General features: G+C 37.4%; 1 pseudogene; it reads right to left on the bottom strand.

Annotated features, from left to right (window-relative positions):
* Positions 1-2440: 2440 nt before the first annotated feature.
* LOC103596659 lies at positions 2441-2835 on the bottom strand (annotated as a pseudogene).
* Positions 2836-14832: the final 11997 nt, after the last annotated feature.

Here is a 14832-nt window from a genome sequence, read left to right as displayed (position 1 = left end):
CAAAAGTGAACTGGATGTGAAGAAAGCCTTGTTTGGTGAAATCTGATAAGAGAGACAGAGGTAGGTTCAGAAAACTAACAAGATTATTGTCATTTCTTGGAACTTAAAGAAAACCCGAGATCAAATAAAAAGTTCAGCTGACTGTAAAGGAAGATGAGCATGCTTGTGTCTGTCAGATTCAGCCTGCATGTTCGACATCAGACTGACTGCATCACTGTCTGAGACATTCCTGCAGAAATCGATCCTACATGGTGGGGAGAAAATTAATCTCAATTAAGTCCAGTTCTTGCTAAAGAATATTTACCGGCAGAAAAAGCACAGAATCCCCAAGCTAGTGTTTCTCACGGAAGGGTTTTTTGATCACCTGCATCAGGAATCTAGAGTGTTTTAAAAATGTTGAGCCCAGAAAAGCCTCCCAGAAATACTGAGCCAGGATCTTATGGTGTAAGAACCAGTTTTAATAAACTCTCCAAGTCTGGAAAGACCTAGAAGGCATTTTTCCAAGGTACTGCTGATGATGTGAGTACTTACTGATCATTCCATTCAGGGGATTCTCCAGCAGTTTCCATGACATGGGTCACTGGAGCCAGATTAAGGGCCTTGCCTACTGGGTGGTTGCTTGGAACAACCATCTATAGATGGAGTTAAAATATTCCTGCCTTTGAATATTTTTAGGACGAGTACAAGGTGGCTGTCAGATAAGATTTTAAACAGCATTATGTATAGTCAATGTTTCTTACTTGGAACTAGCTATTTATTTTGTTATCTAAGTTTTAAGTCCTATAATGATTCTCTAAAGTGCGCTGGTTTGGAAAACTGGAAAAAACAAAACAACCAACCAACAAAAAACCCAACCGCCCCCAAACCCAGAAAGAAGTACAAGAGCTATATGAAATGGGAACTGTTTTGCTTAAATTTTTCAGAAAATGGTCTGTCCTGGCCAGTGGAAATAATTAGGGAAGATTCTGCTTTAGCCTAAAACATTGACTAGTAGAAAATTAGTTTCACCTCATCCCACTAAGTAAATGTGGAATAGAAACTGTAAAATATTGTATTGAAGGGGTACAAAATGATTTGCTTGTCTGGGCTCCCATCAGCCTTGGTTGAGCTGTAGGTAATCCTGACTATTTGGAATTATTGAACTAAATAACTGAAGGGGGGTGTCAGTTCTCAGAGTTGTATTTGTCAGTTTCTGTTGCTTATAACAAAAATACTTGGAACTGGGTGATTTATAACAAAACAAAATTTGTTGCTTACAGTTTTGGAGGCTGGGAAGTCCAAAGTCCAGGGAACACAAGTGGTGAGGATTTTCCTTGGTTATCAATGATGCAGGAGACTCACATGGCAGAAAATGGCAGTGTGGAGAGAGAGATAGCTCCTCGTGTGCTCTCGTTTTAAAACCCTCAGAACCATGCCCATGACTACCATTAAACCATTCACTATGGCATGGTCCTCACGATCTAATCACCTCTTCTTCAAGGCCCCACCTTTCAATTACAATGATAGGATTTCCTACCCTCAACAAATACAATGAGGATTAAGCTTCAATGACTTTGGGGGGATATTCAATCCACTGCAGAAGTATTTACTGCGTGCTGATGGAAGACAGTTTTTGTCATTAAGTTAACAAGAGCAAGATGGATATTATGAAATTACGATAGGATTTCCTACCCTCAACAAATACAATGAGGATTAAGCTTCAATGACTTTGGGGGGATATTCAATCCACTGCAGAAGTATTTACTGCATGCTGATGGAAGACAGTTTTTGTCATTAAGTTAACAAGAGCAAGATGGATATTATGAAATTAAAAAGTATTATTATACACTTCTGTTAAGTGAGGCTTGTGTGTTGATGATCAACTTATGACAAAATGTTCTCAAAATACGTGATATGTAACACACAAGAACATATTAAAATGCAAGTGCATAAAAATGGAAAAACTTAACACTCATAAATTACACTTTGAGTTTTAAAGAATAAAAATATTAAAAATTGAATTTTTAAAATATTAGAAATTATTTTTAAAAATATTAGAAATTGAATAAAAATATTAGAAACTTGAATTTTAAGAATAATTCCAAATTTTCATAAAGTTTTTGTCTGGGAGGCTATCCAGACTTTATTCCTTACTAACATTGTCCGTAAGTTAATTACTTATGTATTTTCTAGAGTTTATATTGGAGAAATGGTTAAAACATTATACTAAACAAAAATGTTGAAATGTTTTCATCATCCTGAACCTGTTTGTCAAAAGCATTCGCCCAAGTCTTTTTAATTGTTCACTTGTTTCCATCTTGTAGATCATCTCTTTTGCTCTGAAAAATGAAATCAGTAATCTTTATCAACTACATTTTCCTTATTCCTAGTTTTTTACCATTTATTAATCCTCTTGTGAAAACTTCACATAATTATTGCAGATGAAATCACTGCAGAATCTTTACTCCTTTTTGCCAGCAACATCACTGGCCTTTGCAGTCCCCCCGACTTCCTTCATTCTGTTCTTGCGTTCCTTTCGTTGTTTTCTTGAGGTCTTCCTTTTCTCATACAAGCCATGTCTTGTGAGTCATGTTTGGGTTCATTTTTCTTTGCATAATCCAAGGAATCATAAATTATGCCAAAGCCAGTTGTCTTGCCACCACCATAATGGGTTCCGAATCCAAATACAAAGATGACATCCAGGGTAGTCTTGTACATTTTGGCTAGTTTTTCCTGAATTTCTGTTTTAGGTACTCTTGCCTTCCCGGGATGAAGAACGTCAACAAACATTTGTTTCCTCTGAAGGAATCAGTTGGTCATGAATTTCCTGGTCTCGATAGTTACTGTGTCTTTCATGACGGCTGCCGATCCTCAGGGAGCCAGAGAGGAGAAAAGCCTTATTCCTATTATTTTTATTACTAAGTTAATCTTAAGCTATTGAACTAGCATTTTTGCATGAAAATGGATTCCTAAAATTCAGTGGTGTTTACCTTGAAACATGCATGCTCTCAATCTTTGGATTTAATCTGGAAGAATATATAAATGATGTAATGAATGTATAAACAGCTCTTAGAACCATGTTAACCTGTTATCCCAGACAATACAGGACAAGCCTGTATAATTCAGAGATGCAATCACCTGTCAATTTCTCTGATGGGTGATTTTGGCCTTTTCAGAGTTTAATCAACCTGATTCTCTCAGTTGGAAGCTAGAGGCTAGAGGAAGCATAAAATGTACAGGGAAGCCCAATGTGGGAACTTGGGCATCTCCCAGCAGGAATGGGCTCACACAGAGGGATTTCTTCCTATGGAGTTTTTATTACTCATGTGGAACTAGAAGGAAAATAATCTGGCAGATCCTACAGTTGTCGTGAATAGGCTGGGCTTTGAATCAGACAGACCAGAGTTGGAGTCCTGATTCTGTGGTCATAGGCTGTGTGACTTGGGCAAGAGGTAAAACCTCTCTGTGCCTCCGTTTTCTCTCTATAAGCTAGGATCCACTTCATAGACATGTCAAAAAGATTAAACGAGAACATTTTAAACTGATATACCAATATACCATGAACATAGTTGTATAATATTGCTGAAAGACAATGACTAAAAATGATACATATATGCACTTCAAAAAAATTTATAGATTTAAAAGCACTTTTAATATATATTATTAAAAACTTTCCAAAGGAGAAACAAACTTCTCGCAGAGCAAGATGTGTGGCAAGATGCTTATTATCGATTTCAGGAAGTGAAACATGCAGTAAGTGGAATATCACAGAAAACTTTTTCAATATTTAATTTCTTATATTTAAAAGGGTTATTTGAACAAATTTATAGGTTATCTAAGGGTTATTTGTACATTTATCATTACTCAAAACTATTGTAAACAGTTGTTTTGTTGTTCATTATTTTATAATACTTATCCACATATAACTTCATGATTTTGAATATTTAAAACAAATATATTGTTTTTTCAACTCATTATCATTCTATCACACAAATTATTATTCCACTCAACTGAAATAATGATTTTAGCAGTCTAAAAATAATTGCTCTTATATATGTTTCAAATTGTTCACCATAAATGGAAATAATTCTCCATCTCCTCCACCCTGTGGAGAATAATGCTCTAAGCTCAATGTCTCATCAGCCTTCTCTAGCACCTAATTGATAACCACCCAACTTAGATTTCTTATGCCAAGAAAAATTTTGGTTTATTGTTATAAAATTCTCTGCAGCAGTGATCCCAGTTGTCTTCACTTGTGTCAAATTCTGTAATAGTTATTCCCATGACAGGGTTCATAGGGGCTTTTCTATTAAGTTGAATTCAGAAGTCAAGTTTCCCCTAAGGATTACTGAATGCCAAGCTGACAAAATAGCAGAGAGATATTTTTTTCTTAGTCCTCTTTTCACTCTGTTTCTGTTTGCCTATTTTTAACATAGCAGAAAAAAATGTAATTTGACATATAAAACTTAGAGATACATAATCATATTAAACTAATTGTACTTGTAAAAGTAAATAGGGGAATTTTAAATGGAAAATGTGTTGTAGAGGTAATAATGGATAAATACCATATTTTCATCAGAAGAATAAAATAATTTTATTATTCTTAAGTAGAACATCACATTAAAATCTTTTTTTTCAAATAAGCATATAGTTACCAACTGAAAATTATTCATTGCACTTAAAGGTGTCTGTCTATAAAGTATTCTGAGGGCATTTTATTCAATGAAAGAAAGACCTGCGTTCAACTCTGCTCATACATACAAAGTACATTTTTTTCTTGTAGGAATATAATTGATCTTTCAATCACAGCCAAGACTGCATCTTCCCACTTTGATTTCTCACTACAGTCTCGCTTTGTGTTTCTGTTTGCCTCCTTTACCATATCTCCAAAACCAAATGGGATTCTATGATTCTTTCAAGCTCTTGTCTGTTCCATCTTTGTCTCACAACTTCTGCTTGGAGAATGTGTGGAGGGGTGGGTGGCATATTTTATACCATAACTTACTTGACTAAAACGAGTGGATGCACATAAAGTAGGAAAAGGAATGCTTTAAGAAAAAGCTAGTACTTTGCTTAATTGTGTGAGTTTCACAGTAAAATCACCACAGGGAATATCTTGAAGCTATATCTTGAAAATCTTGAGGAATATCTTGAAGATAATGGGGAACGATTGCTTTTGGAAAGTGGTAGCCAAACCTTCCCAACGTATTTCCTCTTCTCTCAAAAGAAAAAAAAAAATGGTAAAGAAAGTAAGATCTTTAATTGCTGTGATTAAGTACTAGGAAGGACTAAAAGATTTTGTTTCTGTCTTTATACATTGAAGGCCTAAGCGCACTGTCTGGAGAAAACAGTAGAGAACATTGCAGCTTTTACCTATTTTTCAGTAACTGAGATTCAGAAATTTTTCAGAAAAGGTAGAATGGATTATAGAAGGGATTTTCACTGGGAATTGATCACAAATGTTTAAAGAATAAGAAAATCAGACAGAATTCTCAGATTCGAGATTAATAATTTGCAATCTTTTTTTTTTTTTGACTGATACCAAGAATAAGAAAAAGATTTTGTAGACCAGATCTTACAATGGGGACTGCAGTCACTGAACTGGGAAACCTGATTGCATTGGGAGTATTTGGATCTCAGGGTGGCAGGGGCCAAGCAGCAGGTCTCACCTCCCGAAGCATGGTAGGTGTAGTTAGCATAATGAACAGCAGAGTAAAAGCAGCAATCAGAATAGTTTGACTCATGCAGACCTGTGGTGTTGGTTATTTGATCATGGTGTTTCTAGAAGTGAAATAGACAGGAATCCTACTAATTTCATACTTGACCTGCATAAACAGAAACATTCTAGGTCAAGAGAGCAAAAGTATACTCTGAATCATAAAAACAGGGTTACAGCCCCTCAGCTGAAGCAACTTACAGATCCAGAACCCCATGAATGAAGGGCAAGCTGGGTCCTCTTGATGAAGGACTCCAGTACACTGCTAAAAATGTATCTTGTTAATCTTTCCCCCAGCCTTCCCAAAATGGACCTACAGCTGTGTAGCAAGGTAACTGCATTGGAGAAAATAAAATAATCAGAACTTTGAGGGACTGCTGGAACTGCACTGGCTCTGAAGTATACTGATTCCAGGAGACCCAAAAGAATACTGTGGTCCACGAGTCAGAGTAGCACTTATGAAGGTCAGGTGATCAAAAAAGTTTGATTTGGATGCACTTTCCTGTGGGACCAGGGGGACCTTGAATACAATCTGTGATTATTTCCCTGGTTGCGGAATGCGTAAGTGAAATAGATATATTCAGTAGCTGGCAGAGTCCCCACACTGGTTCCCTGACCTGTGGAGTGAAGACTGTTATAGCAGAAAAGGCAAAATGGAAGCCACTAAAACTGCCTTTATCAAGAAAAAAAGTAAACCAAAAGCAGTACCACATTCCTGGAGGAACTGCAGAAATTAGGGCCACCATCAAGGAATTGAAAAATGCAAAGGTGGTGATTCCCACCATGTTCCCGTCTTACTCACTTATTTGGCATGTTCAGAAGACAGAAGGATCTTAGAGAATGACAGTGGATTATCATAAACTTAACCAGGTGGTGACTCCAGTTGCAGCTGCTATACCAGATGTAGTTTGATTGCTTAAGCAAATGAACACGTTCCCTAGTACCTGGTATGTAGCTATTGATCTGGCAAATGCATTTTTCTCCACATCTGTCCATAGGGCCACCAGAAGCAGTTTGCTTTCAGCTAGTAAGGTCAGCAACAGACCTTCACTGTCTTACCTCAAAGTATATCAACTCTTATAATTTAGTTCACAGGGGTCTTCATCGTCTTTCCTCCCACAAGACATCACACACACTAATGACATTACTCTGATTGGACCTACTGAACAAGAAGTAGCAACTACTCTCAGAGTGTAAAAAATAAATCTGATAAAAACTCATGGGTCTTCTACCTCAGTGAATTATCTTGGCATATAGTGATGTGGGAAATGTCTAGGTATCACTTCTAAGATGAAGAATAAGTTGGTCCATCTGGCTCCTCCTATAATAAAAAGAGAGAGAGAGAGAAACAATTCCTAATGGACCTCTTTGTCTTCTGAAGCCAACACATACCTCATTTGGGTGTGTTACTCCAGCCCATTTACTGAGTAACCTGAAAAGCTGCTTGTTTAGAGTAGAGCTCAGAACAACAGGAGGCTATTAATAAAGCCCAGGCTGCTGTGCAAGCAGTTCTGCCACTTGGTCCAACAGATTCCATGATGCTTGAAATGTCAGTGTCAGATAGGGATGCAGTTTTGAGACTTTGGCAGGCCCCTAAAAGATAGAGTAAAGCACAGACCCTTGGAATTTTAGAACAGAGCCCTGCCATTCTCTGCAGGTAACTACTTTCCTTTTGATACAGAGTTTTTTTGTCTGCTACTGGCCCTTAGTAGAAGCTGAATGCTTAACCATGGTCCCCCAAGTTACCATGAGACCTGAGCTGTCCATTATGAAGTGGGTGTTATCTGACCCAACAAACCATAAAGTTGGACATGCTCATTAGCACTCCATCATCAAATGGAAATGGTCTATATGTGAACTGGCCTCAGCAGGCTCTGCAGGCACAAGTGGAGAAGGCACTGCAGGCACACATGAAGACGTGGCTCAAATGTCCATGGTCTCTACTCCTGCTACACTTCCTTCTCTCTCCCAGCCTAGCATCACTGGGAGTCCCCTACAATAAACTAACAGAAGAAGAAATCAGGCCTGATTTACAAATGGTTCTGTGTGAAATGCAGGCACCATCCAAAAGTGGACAACTGCAGCACTACAGCCTCTTACCAGGATATCTCTGAAGGACAGTGAAGAGAAATCCTCCCAGTGGGCAGAACTTTGAGCGATGTACCTGGTAGTTCACATTTCTTGGAAGGAGAGATGACCAAATCTGAGATAATATACGAATTCATGGGCCATGGCCAATGGTTTGGCTGGATGAGCAGGGATTTGGAATTAACATGAGTGGAAAAATGGTGACAAGGACATTTGGGAAATTGGTACATGGATAGACCTCTCAGAATGAGTCAAAAACATGAAGATATTTGTGTCCCATGAGAATGTTCACCAAAGTGTGACTTCAGCAGAGGATTTCAATAATGAAGTAAGGTAGATGACCTGTTCTGTGAATATTAGTCAGCCTCTTTCTGCAGCTATCCCTGTCATTGCACGATGGCCTCATGAACAAAGTGGCCATTGTGGCAGGAATGGAAGTTATACATGCCCTCACAAACATGGACTTCCACTCACAAAGACTGACCTGTTTACAACTAGTGCAGAGTGTCCATTCTGGCCAGCATCAGAGGGCAGCACAGAGTCTCCAACATGGCATCATCCCCCTGGGTGATCAGGAATCTACCTCGATTACATTGGACTGCTTCAATCATGGAAGAAGTAGCATTTTGTCTTTTCTGGAATGGACAGTTACTCTGAATATGAATTTGCCTTCCCTGAACACAATGGTTCTACTTGAACTCCTATCTGTTGATACAGAGAATGGCTTATCCATTGTCATTGCTTCTAATCAAACAACTGACTTCACATGGGGAAATTGGCCATGCTCATGAGACTCCCTGGTCTTATAATGTTTCCTGCTATCCTGAAGCAGCTGGTTTGAAAGAAGTGTGGAATGGCCTTTGGAAGACTAAGTTACAACACCAGATAGGTGGCAATAACTTCAAAGCTGGGATGAGGTTCTCCAGAAGGCAGTGTTCTCCACAGAAACAGGACCAGTAGGATATATAATGATATAGATCTGGATATATAGATAGAGATAGAGATAGAGATAGAAATGGAGATAGAGATAGATGAATAGATTTATTATGAAAATAGACTCATACAATTATGGATGTGGGTAGTCCAACAATATTCCATCTCTGACCTGAAAAACCAAGAAAGCCAGTGGTGTAATTCAGCTCAAGTCCAAAGGCCTCCCAGTCTGAGTCCTGAGGCATAAAATCTGAAGGGGAGGGGAAAGTTCTAAAGCCCAAGGAACAGGAGCTGCAATGTCCTGGAACAGTAGAATATGGGTGTCCCAGCTCAAGAAGAGAGTGAGAGAATTTATCCTTCCTCCGCCATTTTGTTCTACTTGGGCCCTCAATGGATAATGCCCATCCACATTGATAAGAAGGATCTTCTTTATTTAGCCTACCAATGCAAATGCTAATCTTTTCTAGAAACACCCTCACTAACACATCCAGCAATAGTGTTTACCTATCTGGGCATCCCTTAGCTCAGTCAAGCTGACACATAAAATTAATCATCACAGGCTATGTATACTGTGATTCAGTGTCCAATAATTTGTGTTGTTTCTCCCACGACTAAGATTCAAAGCTCCAAAAATGAAGGGGTGGAAATGGAAGTGGCACCACTCAATATTACTTCTAGTAGCCCTCTAGAAAAATTTTTGCTTCCTGTTTTCATGACCTTCTGCTCTTGGGTCTTGAGGCCCTAGTTCCAGAGGAAGCAATGCTTCCACCAGAATACATAACACTTATTCTGTTGATCTGAAATAAGAGTAATGTCTGGATACTTTGTGCTCTTCATACTTCTGTCTCAATATGCAGAAGGAGTAATTTTGCTGTCTGGGGTGAATAATACTTACTACAAAGGATAAATTATACTACTACTCCACAATGTGGTAAGGAAGTGTATGTCTGTTGTACGGGAGATCCCTTAGGGTGTCTCTTAATAATATTACACGCTGTGATTAAGGTCAATGCAAAACTACAACAACTCAATTCAGACATGACTACTGGAGGCCCATACCCTTTAGGAATGAAGGTTTAAGCCTCCCCACTAGGTAAATAACTACAACCAGAAAGCTGAGGTTCTTTCTGAAAGTAAAGGCAATACACAACGGTCAGTAGAAGAAGGTAATTACAAATACCAGATACTATCCTGTGACCAGTTACAGAAATAAGTATTGTCATTGTCAATGGTCATGAGTATTTTTACTTTGTGTTGTTATTTGTTTGTGTGTGTGTATAATACATATAGTTAAGTCATATTTATATATGCAAATAATGACTTGTATTAATATTTATATGTAATATATAGAAATATATCCATTAAACAAATGTCTTTTTTTCCTCTCTTATCCCCTTATTATGTAACATAAGATAAATTGACTTTATATCATAATATTAATGTATTGTTAATTTTACATAATAGTATTTAAGTTACAGAATATCAATGAAAGGAGCAACCATCACTCAAGGACTTTACCTTCTCTTCTGCAGAAGGAGTTAGTGTGTTTTCTGTTGTACTAAGGATCTTTGTTTCATGTTAGGAAGATTATGATCTTGTTATTATCTTTATTTGGAGAATAAGTACCATTTAAGGAGATGCATATAAATGCCAAGTTGATAAGGGGCGGACCTGTGACTGTTAATTTTATGCGTCAGACTGGGCCATGGTGTGTCCAGGTATATGGCCAAACTTTATTCTGGGTGCATCTGTGAGTGAGTTTTTATAATGAGACTAACATTTAAATGGGTAGACCGAGTAAAGCAGATTGCCAGCCCTAAAGTAGGTGGGTCTGAACCAATCAGCTGAAGTATTGAATAAGACAAAAAGGATGCCCCTCTGCTAATAGAAAGGGATTCCTCTCTGCCTGTTTGTTTTTAAATTGTGATAAATTACTGAGACTTGCACTAGAATTTACAGTATTGTCTCTCCTGGATCTCATGTCTTTGAACTTGGGTTAAAATTTATACTGTCAGCTCTCCTGGGTCTTAGGCTTGCTGACTACATATATTAAATGTCTTAAGCATTCATAACCATGTGAGCCAATGTCTTATAATAAATACCTTTATAAATAACTATAGATATAGATATAGATACAGAAATTTACCAAGATATTTAGCCAAACTTTTTTCCGGGTGTGCCTATCTAAACTAGGGTACTTCCCAAGGTTCATGGAAGATTCACACTATATTTTAATTTCGTTGTTTTTTTCGTAAACTTTTTGAAGTATCCTCATATAGATCTATATATTTATGGCTATATATCTATATTCATTTCATTTATCATTCTCTAACTCTATTCATATCTATATATCTCCTATTGGTTCCATTTCTCTGTAGAACTTAGAATAATAATACAACATTACAACCTGGAACATGGACACAAACATAAAAGTATCAAAGCCCCGCGATAAGGAAATATTACACTTACTCTGTGTTGTATTATTGCATTTCTTCGTGTATTCACTTCAAATTTATATGATGAGCAATTAAATTGATTTCATATTCTACTGTGGATGGCAACTCAATGCTACCCTAGTAGGCAGTGGTGTAGGAAGGTGGAACTAAATTCCAAAAAAAGGTGATTCTTTTGCTAAAGAATGTGTAGCCAATAATTATAAAGTAGATCTATGGTGCCAAATTCACAGGAGATGACTTTGATAAAACATGTACCCGCAGCAGAGATAATATGAAAAGGCATTCATTTTTTGTGATAAAGCTAGAATCATTTTTTAGCATGTATTCACGAGGGTATTTGTGGAACAAATTAAAACAAGCCCCAGTTAGTGCAAAAGAGTTCATGTTGTGTGTAATGGGATCTAGGCAGATCTCCACTCGTCCTCCAAGAAAATGAAATTTGGATGCCTTTTTAAAACATGTTTCTCTGTTAACTAAACTCTCTGATTTGAGCCAAGTAAAATAGTTTAACAGGTCAAAGTTTAAGTTTCATCTGTTGAGTGAGAGTTTTAATTCCTATCACTATATGCCACTACCACATATTCATGAAGTCTTGATTTTCTCTCTGTTAGCCTATTTTTCCCACTCCATCCAGGGTAGCTCAGCTAAGTGAAGGGGAAAAATCTCTCTTGATTTTTACACTTGGCTCCACAGAAGTGAGAAGCAAATGCTGCCACCAGAACATGATTTCTCATCATACTTTCCAAAGCCATCACCTAAATTCTGGCCTTAGTTCTGTCTTCAGATAGAACTATGAGAATCACATGCCAGGTGAGATACCTCTTGGAAACCCAGAATAGGCTCCCATTCTGGCTTTGTGGAAATTACTAAACTGGCTTTAGATTCTGCCTTATTGTATGCTCCTGTCTTTTAGATATGGCTATGAAATTCAAGCATTTCTTCAAAAGCAACATTTTGGTAAATAATTTTTTAAAATCTACACCAGTCACCTGAGTTTCTACTGCTGAAATTATTCTCTCTATATATATAAATGTTCATTTGGTAAACTCAGAGAAGAGGGATCTTAATGATAACCTTCTGTGATAAAATCTACACCAGTCACCTGAGTTTCTACTGCTGAAATTATTCTCTCTCTATATATAAATGTTCATTTGGTAAACTCAGAGAAGAGGGATCTTAATGATAACCTTCTGTGATCAGGTCTTTCTTCCATATGGTGACTATTTTGTATTTGTCTCTGAAAATGCTTTTTTTATGATGACTTGGACATCTAGTTTTGATGGAGAAGTTGATAGTTAGCCTGTAATATAATTAAATGCTATACAATCTTCCATTTCACAAAATTCTAGACATCGGTGCTCTTTGAATGTACATAATACTTACAATTTTGGCTTTGCTCCAGAATCCTAAGGATTTCCTTTATGATGACTTGGACATCTAGTTTTGATGGAGAAGTTGATAGTTAGCCTGTAATATAATTAAACGCTATACAATCTTCCATTTCACAAAATTCTAGACATCAGTGCTCTTTGAATGTACATAATACTTACAATTTTGGCTTTGCTCCAGAATCCTAAGGATTTCATTCTGAGATTTTTCTTTTATAGCTGGACAGAAGTCACATATATAGAGAGTATCCCTGTCTCTATGCAGCACCTTTATATCAGCCAAATCAAATGATCCATTTTTCAAAGTAGATTTTATGGATGCATGAAATGGCTACAGAAAGAGGATTTAGTAGCAAGAAGTGCAGACTTGCAGTATACCTCTTAGAAGTCTTCACCAGTATTCAAAACAAAATAAAACTAAGCATTTTGATATCCAACAAAAACAAAACAAAACAAATCAAGTTTGGGTTCCTGTATGCTTGTTCAAGGGTATTCTGGGACATACTATTTTTTTTTCTTTTAATTAATGTGTACTTATGTCTATAATTATTTTATTTCTTTATTTATATACAGACTAGATTGGATGGAAATGCAGGTCATTATGTTAAGTGGAGTGAACCAGGCACAGAAAGACAAATACTGTATGATCGCACTAATTTGTGGAATAAAAAAACGTTGATCTCACAGAAGTAAAGAGTAGAATTGTAGTTGTCAGAGTCTGGGAGAGGTATGAGGAAGGCGAGATGGGGAGAGGGTGGTCAATGTGTACAAACTTACAGTTAGATTAAAAGATGAAGTTTTGGTATTCCATTACACAGTGGTGTAACTGTGGTTACCAATAATATATTGTATAAACATTGTTATTTGGGAAAAAACCTTTTAGCTCATTTCAAAGAATAATTACAGATTTTTTTTTTCCTTTTTTTTTTTTTGTCTTTTTTTTTCGTGACCGGCAACGGATCGCAACCCTCAGTGTCGCACCCGTACCAGACCGGGACTGGCCACGGGATCGCAACCCTCGGTGTTGCTCCCGCCCCCCACTCAGCCAGTGAGCGGCCGGTCTGCATGTGGGATCCAAACCCTCGGCAGGAGCGCCACCACGCTTCCCAAGTGGCGCACTACAGCAGTGCGCCACCAGGCCGGCCCCAGAATAATTACAGATTTTTAACAGAATTATATTTTTGAACAATTTCCTCATGAGTGAGGTACAATTTGCGCCCCAATAAGAACCCTGGATCTTTGTGTTTATTATTTTGAGCAATAAATAATCAACTTATTAAATTACTTTTGTCCTTATTTTATTTTTCTATGTTCTTCTCCAGGATGCTGATTTACATTTAATGTACAGTGTAACTTTTGATACAAACTGAGCCCCCCCACCCAGTTGCATACGAGGTAAGACCCTCCACTGTGCTGCTGATGGGGGAGGCTCCAAACAGTCAAGAAGGAGACCTACCCAGCTCATCACTCAGGCCCCACCCAGCCTGTGCGCAAGGCAAGACCCTGTACCACAGGCACGAAATCTCTCACAGCTTTCATAGAGGTGGTCTGCAGCATCCAAAACAGCTACTACTGTTGCAAGAATGGCTTACTCCCTTAGTAACATCCACAACTACTGTGCAGGTGTCCCACCACATATTTGGCTTCATTGACAGAAGGAGAGTCACTGGACAAGCCTGGAAAAAGAAGAAGTCTTCATCCTCTGAGTCCATTTCAGAGGAATAGAAGAAGCAACTGATCTGCCAGATGTCTAGAAATCAAAGTAGAGATACTAGAAATATGAAAAAAAAAAAAAACAGAAAATACGACATCTTTAAAAGAATTCAGTAACTCTCAAGTACCAGACCCTACAGAACAAGAAATTCTAGAAATGACTGAAAAGGAATTCTAATTAACTATTAACTAAAGGTTAAAATTAACTAAAGGTTTAATTAAAATTAAAAAATTAAAAATTAAAATTAAAAGTTTCAATTAAAATTAACTAAAGGTTTTCCTTTAGAAATAGGAACAAGACAAGATGCCCACTCTCAGCACTCTTATTTCAGTAGTGGAAGAGCTAGCAAGAGCAATCAGACAAGAGAAAGAAATAAAGGACATGTAGATTGGAAAAGATGAAGTCAAACTCTCCCTATTTGCAGATGACATGATCCTATATATAGAAAAACCTAAAGAGTATAACAAACTCTTAGAGCTGGTTAATAATATTAGTAATATTGTAGGATACAAAATCAACACCCCCAAATCAGTTGCATTTGTACTCTCCAATAATGAG

This window comes from Galeopterus variegatus, unplaced genomic scaffold (assembly GCF_000696425.1).
Source record: "Galeopterus variegatus unplaced genomic scaffold, G_variegatus-3.0.2 Scaffold2066, whole genome shotgun sequence".
Taxonomy (NCBI): domain Eukaryota; kingdom Metazoa; phylum Chordata; class Mammalia; order Dermoptera; family Cynocephalidae; genus Galeopterus; species Galeopterus variegatus.
Note: the sequence above shows the minus strand (reverse complement) of the source record. Positions and strands in the feature narration are given on the sequence as shown.